Source organism: Cupressus sempervirens, chromosome 6, assembly GCF_028749045.1.
Source record: "Cupressus sempervirens isolate cs-2001-9-10 chromosome 6, ASM2874904v1, whole genome shotgun sequence".
Lineage (NCBI taxonomy): Eukaryota > Viridiplantae > Streptophyta > Pinopsida > Cupressales > Cupressaceae > Cupressus > Cupressus sempervirens.
In genome coordinates this window covers 451,757,686-451,771,769 of record NC_143123.1, presented here as the reverse complement: position 1 = coordinate 451,771,769, position 14,084 = coordinate 451,757,686, and positions in this window count along the sequence as shown.

Genomic DNA, 14,084 nt, shown 5'->3' with positions numbered 1-14,084 from the left:
CTATCCATATTTAAACTTGGAGTTGTTAAGGTTCGTTAATGGATTAAAAGGGTCTACTAGGGAAATGAAGTTATGAGCCCTTAGTTTTCTGCGCTCAAACCAAGACACTCTGATGGGTAGATTTGATTTATCTTATGTGAATCTGGCAATAATAACATAGAAGATGGCAACAAGAGGATGAATTATTACTCAGTGTGTCTCCATCAATATTCGGGTTACCATTATTATTATATGTTCTATTATGAGTTTACTACTATTATAGTTATACCTTACCAGTGCCTATACTTTCTTAGTTGCATCTTTTCATGAGCAGGTTACATTATTATTTTCAATTATCAACTACGAAGCTTGGAGCTATTGTGTAATTATTATCTTGATCAGATTAGTGTTCAATCTCGTATCTCTTTATGTTGACATCAAAACATTGTTAATTCATATTTAAAATTAAGTGCCCATCTTGGTCATCTTGACTATACTACACTCGACCTAAATAACCACTAATTAATATAAGATAGATCAAAATGATATGATATAATTTTAAATAGTATATACCTAAATAATCTAAACTTATATATATATATATATATATATATATCTACTCACATAATAAGAGAAATATAAGACATATCCCTAGTTACCCATTCTATCCTTATACTAGAATTAAATGTATTAAATTCAATAACATCTCCCTATAACTATTTAAACAATCAATAACTATATCCTATTTATATATATTAATTCCCACTATAACATGACTTTATTAACTTATGCATCACATTTAAATCATATAATATTAAACTAAGCCCAAATCCACATAACCAATTTCTTTTAAATCACCTTATTAGTCCTATTATGTTGTCACTTCCTACTAAACACCTAGGCTAGGGGTTTTGTCCTTCATCATTACATCCCTATAGGCTATCTTGTCACATTTCCTTATGCAATTTAAGTCTATCCTCTTTTTCAAACACATGTTTTTGAGTTAGTTTGAATTGGGGCAGATTTTGTTTTTAAAACTTGACACAATAAAGTTGATTAACTTCCCTCCTTGCCACATGGGCGCCTAGGTGGGGGATAGTGGTAGGTGGGGAGAAAATGGTAAAGAATGTGCGCTCCCCAAGGTTTCCTAAAGTATTTCCTTCCTTAAATGCATAAAAGAAGGCGCTGCCCAAGGAGGTAAGGGTAATCATGACATGGTCTGCACAAATAAAGTTTTTCAAGTACTTTTTCCCTTGCTCCAAAATGCTAGCGTCCAGGTTTGAATAATGTACACTTGTTATTTCAACTTGCAACTTTTCATATCTATTGTATTTTATAAGCAAGATTTGTTTATTGTTTTGGATGAAAAAGGTGGCACTTTGGAATTCAAAGCTAGCCCAAAAGTCAAGTAACATTTATGTGTTGCATTAGTAGGTATATATTTTTTATTTTGTTTCTTCATAGATAGTGATTAGACATTTTAGTTTTATAGTTATTTTTTATTCTCAAATTCTTTCTAGCTAGGGATGTCTTATTCCTTTAGGGACCTAGGTAGACTCTTAGCCAATAAAATATTACTCTGTAATAGAAGAAGTGAATTTAGTTACCTTTCCATATAAATTCTAGAGAGATAAATGGGCACCTTCAGCTAGTTATTTTTTATGTTCTTTACACTTATATGTATTATTATGATTTTCTTTTCCCTTAATAGGACTCATCCTTCATGGATTATTATAATGATATATTATGAACTATTAAACTTGTTCTTACCATTTCAATTAATAAACTCATTAGATCTTTTAGACAAGAGATGCCATTTAAAACAACATATGTAGAGAAGTCAAATTAAAAACAATAGAACTCAGGAAGTGTTGAGCTAATCTTTCATACAACTAATGTTTTCATTATCTTCCATATCATTCAATACCAAGACTTAAAACTTTCTACCATTCTTACTATCAATTTCATACCTTACTTCTTTATCAATTCCAATACTAAACATCAAACTTTTAATTATTCCTTATGCAATAGAAAAATAAGATATCAAGGTGGAAAAGTCCAATTACATTCCTATTGTAATCTCAAGATACTCAAATTCTCCTTCCTGCATATTCCTATTCAATATAAATGGAACAACATCTAAGTAGCATACCCTTTCTAATATGATCCTTGCGAATTTCTTTCAATACAATATCAAGCATGAATTCTATCAACTTGAGCACAATAGAAAGATCATATATAATACTAATAAATCAACTTCTCTTCTTCAGAACATATGAAATAGAAACAACACCACACTCTACAATACAATTTCTTTCACATAACCAAGGAGGATTTCTCTCCCCTTAACACAATAATAATACATCTGCTCCTAAGCAAGAAATGGACTCCATAATATCAGGTTTCCAAAACTCTCCAAAGAATACCTGCACAAAAGAGAAACAACTAGGGAACCATGGAGGCTCACCTCTCAACCTAGGCCTCAAGGAGGCCACCCCCGTGCTAGGGGAAAACAAGGCTCAACTAGGTTTCATCCACACATCATCACAACACATAAACTATCACAAATCACATATGTGTAACACATTTACAATCCCCAACCAAGGCTTGCACAATGATTCACACATGGAATCATAAACATTGGGTGAAGGTGGAAACAGAAGGAGGTTTACCATTTCATATCATATCTGCCATAAAAATCATGCCCTTTCGGGGCTAAATCAACAAAATACAAGGCCCTTTCGGGGCTTCATAATATCATGCCCTTTCGGGGCTTCATAAAAATCTTCCACCACACACACTACCAACACAACATCCTCCACCACACACAACCAACAGCTTTAGCTTCCTACAACCCATACTTCAGTTACTTCCTTCCACACCATTTCTCTCTTTGTTATTTTTTTTTATTTTTTCCTCCCCCAAGGAAAAATATGAATATGACAATGGCATACAATGGAGCCCATACTCCAGGGTCCTCAACTATGCAATCCAACTGCTGCTCGTTCACCCTGGACTTCTCTTCCCTTCCACAAGGGTGAGTGTAAGTCCCACACCCATAACAACACTCAAGCACAAACAAGCAAACAAAACCAAGTAAAAATAAAACAAGAAATTTTCAAGAGTACATCACATTATCACAACACAAGAATTCCAAGAACAATCCTACCAAAGGCACTCTTACAATTTCCAATGAAGAAGCATGGCATGAAGCACTAACCTGATTACAAGCTATGGCAATGGAATAAAGACCTCTTCCTGCTTGGCTTTCAAGCTTCTCCTTCCCAATCCTTGGCTATCTCTAAAATTAGAGAGTGGGTGAATGAATCCCCAAGATTGGCACAACTTCCCTATAAAGAACTTCACTTTCATCCTCACCTACCTCTTTTACTTTTGTGTTTTTTTTCACCAATGAGGACTTAACCAAGTGGTGTCATGAGGAAAGAAGTTAGGTCATAATATGATTTTCGAATTGGCTTGGAAATGACTCTTTTTGAGGGTCCCCTAGGTCCCCTAGACTCACTTATGCTAATATTTAACCCCCCAACCCATACTATTACCAAGTGGGTGACTTGTTTTCACAAAATTAGCACTTAGGAATCACTTAGACTCTCTAAAATTCCTATCACCCTTAACTTGCATTCCGTCAAAAAGGTGATTCTTCCTAACACTCTCCAAGGTGGTTTAATTGATTTTGCAATGAGGATTAGGCTTAGGTTAAGTGACTTCATGCCAAAGAATCCTATTGGACATGCCATTTACACATAGACAATACAAGTGTCAAATGACACACACATGCACAGAAAAACACTTCACACATTACGATGACATGTCACTAATCAACCACGCTCTCTGTTTATAACACTCATACATAGGCATAGTACGAAATAAACACAATACAACGAGGTTTTGAATCTTTCAAAGATTCACCTTGGCTTAACTGTATTCACATAAGATTGAACCTTGTTTCCCCCATTAATCACCATGGTTCCACTTTCCTGCACACTCAACTTAAACATTAGCAACCCAATAAGATAATACAGGATCCATACAAACATGTACAACATAAATCCAATACCTTGTACTACTCATCAACGTATACAAGTAAGTATCATCTAATCATTTCTATTCTAAGTACTATCAATAAAACATTGCAATAGCATATTCCATTAAACTTTCATCTAAGTGCATATTTAAAACATTTCATTATCATTCTCATAAAATATTTAAAACATTGAAATATCGAATATGTGTATCTTCAGTAATCTTTCTGAGTATAAATCATTTTCAATTAGAGTATCATCACAACTCTTTCTCACATAACAATGAAACTCTGAGTTATCTTTAGTAAATCGTAAAAATAATATAAAATGGGTATGTGCAGACTGGTTAACTAGTAACTTTGATTAAGTTAAACATAAAGGTCAAACATAGTGACGTTTCTAGCAATATCCCCTTATAACATTATTGTCATCACAACTCTTTCTCACATAACAATGAAACTCTGAGTTATCTTTAGTAAATCGTAAAAACAATATAAAATGGGTATGTGCAAACTGGTTAACTAGTAACTTTGATTAAGTTAAACATAAAGGTCAAACATAGTGACGTTTCTAGCAATATCCCCTTATAACATTATTGGGGGGGGGGGGGGGAGGCGGGTTTGTGTGATTTTCCAAGTTTAACTCCACAGACTGTTAGAGTGTTTCAGTAATTATGTCATTCTAATTTAGAACCAAGTTTCAAACATATCCATGTATCTGATTATCATCATAGCCTATACTCATAGTTGTTCTTAGTAGGCAGAATGTTATTTTATCCTTCTTAACTGCCTAGTAAATCGTCCATAGTGTCTCATGGTCAGGTTCTTTTCTTAAACATTTTAAATCTCATGTCCATGTGGTCTTATTTTATCGACCTAATGTTACTAGAGAGAATATCAAAATCCACATTAGTCTCCTATAGGAACCCTTAAATCATGATTTGCAATAAAACAAAATACAAATCATAACTCAATTATCTCCTAACTAGTTTTATTTCATCAAGATCTAGACACGGGTACTAGTGTGGGCCTTACATAATTAAACAAAGTTATTTAATTAAATGAGAAGCCATTCCTAATTAATTAAATGAAGTCATTTAATTAAATAAGAAAAGTGTCTCTAATTAATTAAAGATTATTTAATTAAATAGAAAAAGTAATTATGAGAGCATATCTCATTTTATTAAATTAAATATCTCAACAAAATCTCTCTTCAATTCAAAAAGAAAAATTTCCTATTCACTATTGATCAAAAATGAGTTAAATTAGTTAAATCCTTTTTCTACTCAAATTGAATCAGTTAACTCCTTATTTTACTCAAATTAAATCTGTTAACTCCCTTTAATTTGGAAATCTCCCTTTATGACTGAACTTCACCTTTAATCCTGACCGTTGATTGAAATCGATCTCAACCGTTGATGAATTCCAAGAAAGTCTATTTAAGAGACCCTCATCTCTTCATTTTGAAAGGTTGAATGAGAATTTGCATCGAATTGTTGCTGGAATTCATACTCACATTTGCTCATATTCACATATGCAAAGATCAAGTTTCACCAAAAGTTGACCAGATTTAACCACGATTGACTTGAGTTGACTAGTTTCGAAAAGAATTTTGAAATAATTAAACAAAATTATTTAATTAAATGGAGTACTTACTTCTAATTAATTAAACAAAGTTATTTAATTAAATGAGAAGCCATTCCTAATTAATTAAATGAAGTTATTTAATTCAATAAGAAAAGTATCTCTAATTAATTAAAGATTATTTAATTAAATAGAAAAAGTAATTATGAGAGCATATCTAATTTTATTAAATTAAATATCTCAACAAAATCTCTCTTCAGTTCAAAAAGGGAAATTTCCACTTCACTATTGATAAAAAATGAATTAAATCAGTTAACTCCTTTTTCTACTCAAATTGAATCAGTTAACTCCTTATTTTACTCAAATTAAATCTGTTAACTCCCTTTAATTTGGAAATCTCCCTTTATGACTAAACTTCACCTTTAATCCTGACCGTTGATTGAAATCGATCTCAACCGTTGATCAATTCTAGGAAAGTCTATTTAAGAGACCCTCATCTCTTCATTTTGAAATGTTAAATGAGAATTTGCATCGAATTGTTGCTGGAATTCATACTCACATTTGCTCATATTCACATATGCAAAGATCAAGTTTGACCAAAGGTTGACCAGATTTAACCACGGTTGACTTGAGTTGACTAGTTTCGAAAAGAATTTTGAAATAATTAAACGAAATTATTTAATTAAATGGAGTACTTACTTCTAATTAATTAAACAAAGTTATTTAATTAAATGAGAAGCCATTCCTAATTAATTAAATGAAGTTATTTAATTAAATAAGAAGAGTGTCTCTAATTAATTAAAAATTATTTAATTAAATGGAAAAAGTAATTATTAGAGCATATCTCATTTTATTAAATTTAATATCTCAACACAATCTATCTTCAGTTAAAAAGGGAAATTTCTAGTTCACTATTGATAAAAAATGAGTTAAATCAGTTAACTCCTTTTTGTAGTCAAATTGAATCAGTTAACTCCTTATTTTACTCAAATCTAATCTGTTAACTCCTTTTAATTTGGAAATCACCCTTTATAACTTAACTTCACCTTTAATCCTGACCGTTGATTGAAATCGATCTCAACTGTTGATGAATTCCAAGAAAGTCTATTTAAGAGACCCTCATCTCTTCATTTTGAAAGGTTGAATAAGAATTTGCATAAAATTGTTGCTGAAATTCATACTCACATTTGCTCATATTCACATACGCAAAGATCAAGTTTGACCAAAAGTTGACCAAATTTAACTATGGTTGACTTGAGTTGACTAGTTTCAAAAAGAATTTTGAAATAATTAAACGAAATTATTTAATTAAACGGATTACTTACTTCTAATTAATTAAACAAAGTTATTTAATTAAATGAGAAGCCATTCCTAATTAATTAAATGTACTTATTTAATTAAATAAGAAAAATGTCTCTAATTAATTAAAGATTATTTAATTAAATAGAAAAAGTAATTATGAGAGCATATCTAATTTTATTAAATTAAATATCTCAACAAAATCTCTCTTCAGTTCAAAAAGGGAAATTTCCAGTTCACTATTGATAAAAAATGAGTTAAATCAGTTAACTCATTTTTCTACTCAAATTGAATCAGTTAACTCCTTATTTTACTCAAATTAAATCTGTTAACTCCCTTTAATTTGGAAATCTCCCTTTATGACTGAACTTCACCTTTAATCCTGACCGTTGATTGAAATCCATCCCAACCGTTGATGAATTCTAAGAAAGTCTATTTAAGAGACCCTCATCTTTTCATTTTGAAAGGTTGAATGAGAATTTGCATCGAATTGTTGTTGGAATTCATACTCACATTTGCTCATATTCACATACGCAAAGATCAAGTTTGACCAAATGTTGACCAGATTTAACAACGGTTGACTTGAGTTGACTAGTTTCGAAAAGAATTTTAAAATAATTAAATAAAATTATTTAATTAAATGAGAAGCCATTCCTAATTAATTAAATGAATTTATTTAATTAAATAAGAAAAGTGTCTCTAATTAATTAAAGATTATTTAATTAAATGGAAAAAGTAATTATGAGAGCATATCTCATTTTATTAAATTAAATACCTAAACAAAATCTCTCTTCAGTTTAAAAAGGAAAATTTCCAATTCACAATTGATAAAAAATGAGTTAAATTAGTTAACTCCTTTTTCTACTCAAATTGAATCAATTAACTCCTTATTTTACTCAAATTAAATCTGTTAACTCTCTTTAATTTGGAAATCTCCCTTTATGACTAAACTTCAGCTTTAATCCTGACTGTTGATTGAAATCGATCTCAGTCGTTGATGAATTCCAAGAAACTCTATTTAAGAGACCCTCATCTCTTCATTTTGAAAGGTTGAATGAGAATTTGCATCAAATTGTTGCTGGAATTCATACTCACATTTGCTCATATTCACATACGCAAAGATCAAGTTTGACCAAATGTTGACCAAATTTAACCACGGTTGATTTGAGTTGACTAGTTTCGAAAAGAATTTTGAAATAATTAAACGAAATTATTTAATTAAATGGAGTACTTACTTCTAATTAATTAAACAAAGTTATTTAATTAAACGAGAAGCCATTCCTGATTAATTAAATGAAGTTATTTAATTAAATAAGAAAAGTGTCTCTAATTAATTAAAGATTATTTAATTAAATGGAAAAAGTAATTATGAGAGCATATCTCATTTTATTAAAATTAAATATCTCAACAAAATCTCTCTTCAATTCAAAAAGGAAAATTTTCAGTTCACTATTGATAAAAAATGTGTTAAATCAGTTAACTCCTTTTTCTACTCAAATTGAATCAGTTAACTCCTTATTCTACTCAAATTAAATTTGTTAACTCACTTTAATTTGGAAATCTCTCTTTATGACTGAACTTCACCTTTAATTCTGACTGTTGATTGAAATCGATCTCAACCGTTGATGAATTTTAGGTAAGTCTATTTAAGAGACCCTCATCTCTTCATTTTGAAAGGTTGAATTAGAATTTGCACCAAATTGTTGCTGGAATTCATACTCACATTTGCTCATATTCACAAATGGAAAGATCAAGTTTGACCAAAAGTTGACCAGATTTAACCACGGTTGACTTGAGTTGACTAGTTTCGAAAAGAATTTTAAAATAATTAAATGAAATTATTTAATTAAATATAGTACTTATTTCAATTTAATTAAACAAAGTTATTTAATTAAATGAGAAGCTATTCCTAATTAATTAAATGAAGTTATTTAATTAAATAAGAAAATGTCTCTAATTAATTAAAGATTATTTATTTAAATGGAAAAAGTAATTATGAGAGCATATCTCATTTTATTAAATTAAATATCTCAACAAAATCTCTCTTCAGTTCATAAAGGGAAATTTCCAGTTCACTATTGATAAAAAATGAGTTAAATTAATTAACTCCTTTTTCTACTCAAATTGAATCAGTTAGCTCCTTATTTTACTCAAATTAAATCTGTTAACTCCCTTTAATTTGAAAATCTCCCTTTATGACTGAACTTCACCTTTAGTCCTGACCGTTGATTGAAATCGATCTCAACCGTTGATGAATTTCAAGAAAGACTGTTTAAGAGACCATCATCTCTTCATTTTGAAAGGTTGAATGAGAATTTGCATCGAATTTTTGCTGGAATTCATACTCACATTTGCTCATATTCACATACGTAAAGATCAAGTTTGACCAAAAGTTGACCAGATTTAAACACGGTTGACTTGACTTGACTAGTTTCGAAAAGAATTTTGAAATAATTAAACGAAATTATTTAATTAAATGGAGTACTTACTTCTAATTAATTAAACAAAGTTATTTAATTAAATGAGAAGCCATTTCTAATTAATTAAATGAAGTTATTTAATTTGTGAGGCCTCACCCAATTCGTCATAGTTCCAATGAGATAATTGCATTACGGTCATTTTAATCCTATGTTTGATACACTTTTAAGACTGTAGGGTTATGTCATTTTAATATCTACATTTTGATGATCCACAATTACCTCTGCATATTATGACCTAATTGATGCATTTAATGATTCTATTTCATGTTGTAAGCTATTGACATTGCTGTAATAGAAATTGAATGGTAGAAATGCTTGTAATATAAGAAGGTAATGTTAAAGTGGAAATTAGAGTTAAAAGATAAAATTTTTTATGCATTGAGACCTAACCCGCATACCTAGGGATTCAATAGTTATGGATTCAGCATCTTGTCATAGAATATGAAGTTATTCAGAATATTAAATTGATCATGTTATGTTGATAAGTAAAGTTTAATTTTATAGTATTTTGAACATTTTGCATGGAAATTGTTAGAAGAAGTAATGTAATTATAAGGAATGAAGTATGGAACTCAAATGTCGAATGTGATATGTAAGTTTTGATATTTTAATATTTTGAAAGTTATATTTGAAATGATTAAGAAAGGTAAAGTTAATTTGAGATGATGAAATATATGCAAGTCTAATGTTGAATGAGATAATGATTTATTTTACATATGCTTATATGATTTTCTTGGACTATTGACACTCGAGTTTAGTGTGCAGGAATTTGACCATGGGTTAAAGGGGAATTAAGGCTCAAACTACTACAAACATGACATAACCAAGGTTGAATCAGTGGAAAAGATTCAAAACTAATTGTAATGTATTTTATTTCGTATATGTGAATTGTATGTGTGCGTAGTAGCCTAGTTCATGTATTATTGTAAAACAAGTCATTTTTTTAAATATAATGTGATATTTTGTGTGTGTCACTTGACACTTGTGCTTGTTATGTGATATACCATGTTATTCTTCAATGGATCATGTGGCCACCTTATTTCGTGATAAATGCCTCAATTGAGGAATTTGATTATTGCCTTAGTCAGTAAAAGGACAAGGTCATCACCTTGGGGAATTTGAAATTTGAATCACCTAGCTTTGGGAGGGTCATAAAGTAACTTTAAGGTACGTTGGGATTAAAATTAACCCCACCCATGTTAGTACTATAGGCTAGGGAGCTATTAATGACCTCTAGGGTGTCTAGTGGACCTAGGAGACCCCATGAAAATGACATTCTTTATGGAATCCGAAAATGAGAAGGATATATATATATATATATATATAGAGGTATGGATAAATGAGAAACCACTTGGCCACTCTCTAATTTTAGAGACAGTTAGGTTTTGGAGGGAGAGGAGGGGAGCTCTACCGCAACTATCCTTACCCTAGCTTGGACCAAGGTTGGTATCTCAAGCTTGCTTCCTTTCCTTTTTCTTTCTTTTAGCATGGTTAAGCCAATCTACAAGTGTGGAGTTTATTAATGGAGTATGAATTGCATTGCATTGTGGATTAGCATGTAATGCCCCGCCAAGGGATCCAAAGAATTTCACTAAGTTTACCAAACAATTTTTTTTTTTTTAAACATGAAAGTAAAACCATACACAACACTTGCGGAAGCAATAGTAACATCCAACTGAAAATAACATAACATAACATATTACATTCTTTAAAGACCCCTTAACGTTGAATTACTTCTAATCATAACTTATTCATCTAACATTACATCCTTAACAATGAAATAACAAGGATACATCCAATGTTCTTAAACCATATACAAGTGTACATTTTAGATTGCTTAGTCATCCACTATACATGTTACAAGGTATGAAAAGCTTAAAAAAATAAACATCCATGTAAATAAAGTACATCATCACCCAATATTAATCCATGATACAATTAAAATAAATGAAACCACATATCATACATGATATATCATCACAAAAGATATAAACATCCATCATAAGAGATAACCATACATCACAAACATAACTAACTAAATGCACAGTTCCTCCCAACCGTTAATAGCATCATTAGACCATCATGGATCCTAGCCATCCCTCCGTGTATAACATTCCAAAGCATCGAAGAGATCATCGGTATTATCATAGTAGGAATGTCACTCCTAAAACATCCTACTAATATGAAAAGTAAAGCATAAGATATCATCATCTAACATATGCAAATCATCAATGTAAGGAACATACCAGTAAATACATCCATCACAGGGTATATCATCTACCATAATGATCCAAGAACATAATGAAGATAAATACCAATCAAGAATACTCCAGCCACGATGTCTCGGACGGATCTCAAATGATAAGAGTGGAAAATACACTACCACCCGACCACGTGGAACCTAAGTGGTCCACTCCCACTGTGCTGAGGAGATAATCTCAAGTCCCAAAGAGGATATCAAAACCACAAAGCATAAATCTCCTTAAGTCTATGAATTCTAAAAGTATACTAACTCAAAGGTTCCAACACACACAAAATTGACATCTAATTCCTAGAGGCACACAATGACATGTAGGAAACCTACTTTGCAAGCGGGAAAGTGTCATCGCATTTATCTCGTACAAGTTACCCTGGCAGTTAGCTAAACTCCACGGGTCCATACAGATCTCATGCGGCCACTAGTATCCTCTCATACTGATGAGGCATACTACGGAATGCAAGGTCGCCACCATGCATCTCACTACTCCCATCCTAGCCTGTACAAGCGCTCAAGGCATGGGCGAGAACATCCAAAAAAATTATCTTTTTAGGTTCATTTAATCCCCATTTAGTGTGTAAATGTCATCACTTATTAACCAAACTTACAATGAGTTATCCTGGCAGCCACTTAAGGCCCCGACCCCCATTGCAAGCCACTTCCCGACACTACAAGTAGATTACCTACCCTAATGCTCATGGAATCATAATCACCACAGTCCTGTACAAGTGACTGTAAAGAAAATCCAAAAGATAATCCATAAAAAGAATCATAAAAAATATCCACAAAATAAGCATCAAATATCCACAATAAGAATCATCAAATCTCCAAGATAAGAATCATCAAAATCTCCATGAGCAACTGAAAAGCATCTATAGAAAATCATGACCACAATAGTTCTCTATTGGCAACTGAAGGCATCACTGATAATCATAAGTATCCATTGGTTCTCAATAACCAAAATATATCATCACATCCATTGGTTCTCAACAAGCAACCAAGAATATCTCAAAATCATACTGATCGAAGACTCCAAAATGGTTGAGTCAAACATGTCACAACATGACATCATCAAGAAATAAATCCACATTTCAATCCCATCATGGTGACTAGAAAATAAACCAAGGATAACTGATCGATGACTCAAAAATAATGGTTAAGTCAAGTGTCTTAGATACATATACATCTCAGCTTCATACATGAAGACTGATGAATAAATACAAACATTTCATAGAGTATACGATCACATAACCATGGTTGGGCTTATAAAGATCGAGACCAAATAAAATCAACATGCCAACACATCTCATAACCCCCGAGCCTCTGGTAACAACCTAGGACTGGTCAACACTAGTCAACCCAAAAACCCAAAACAAGAAGCATATAGAATACACGATGCAAACACATGTTTTGGTTTACTAAATTCACTTAGTTGAATAAAGTGTAGAGTTTCATCTTCCATTATTCAAGTGTAGGGGTTTCAGTTCCATTTTCAAATATACTTCAAGTGTCTAAGTTTCATCATTTGACCTACAAGTCAACCCAATTGTTTCCTCGATAGCATTATCCTAAGAATAACTTAAGGATAAACCTTCACTAAACTGATCATCATTTTCCTCTAATTAAATTGTTCTCTATTTTAACCATGATCCATATTCTAATTGATTAACTATTCTTTAAAAGTTACTTCAACTTCCAAAATAAATCAAGGATCATTATTCGTCAAAATGTAAGAAAGTCAATTACTAGTCTTCAAATAAGAAGATTATAACTTTAGTAAAATGATCAATTAAATCAATCAATTCTCATAAGTGCACAATCCATGACCTTTCAAAATTCTAATAGTTCTCAATTAGAAACTTAATTAAGTATTACTAAAGTTTGAGTCTTTTAATTTAATCGTTATCATCATTGATAACCTTATAATATCTAAAGTCATAATTCAAGTCAAAAGACTTATCAATTTCAATATAGATAATCTACAATCTCGTTAAAAGAATTATATCAGATTAATCTCCATTATATAATTTAATTTTTAATTAAATCTAATTAACTCTCATTAATTGATTTAATTAATAGTTGTATAACCATAACAATGTTCCAATTAATGTCAGTTGACTAATAACTAACTATAACTTGTAAGTTATAAGTCAACTATAACTCTATGATCATATTACTAACTCAATAATAATGACTTGTTAATATTTAATAACAAGCTATATTGAAAAAAATCTTATTAATAATTCTGTAATGTCCACATTCGTCATTCTTATATGAATACTAATGTTTCCCTAATTAATCCACATTATCATTAATCATTTAGATCATTAAACTATTATTTATTAATAATTTGCTAGACCCAACAAACATTAATAAATAATAAACTCATCAAAACTATTATTACTCGTTCTAGAGATCCTTACATAAACTTCATTAGTTAATA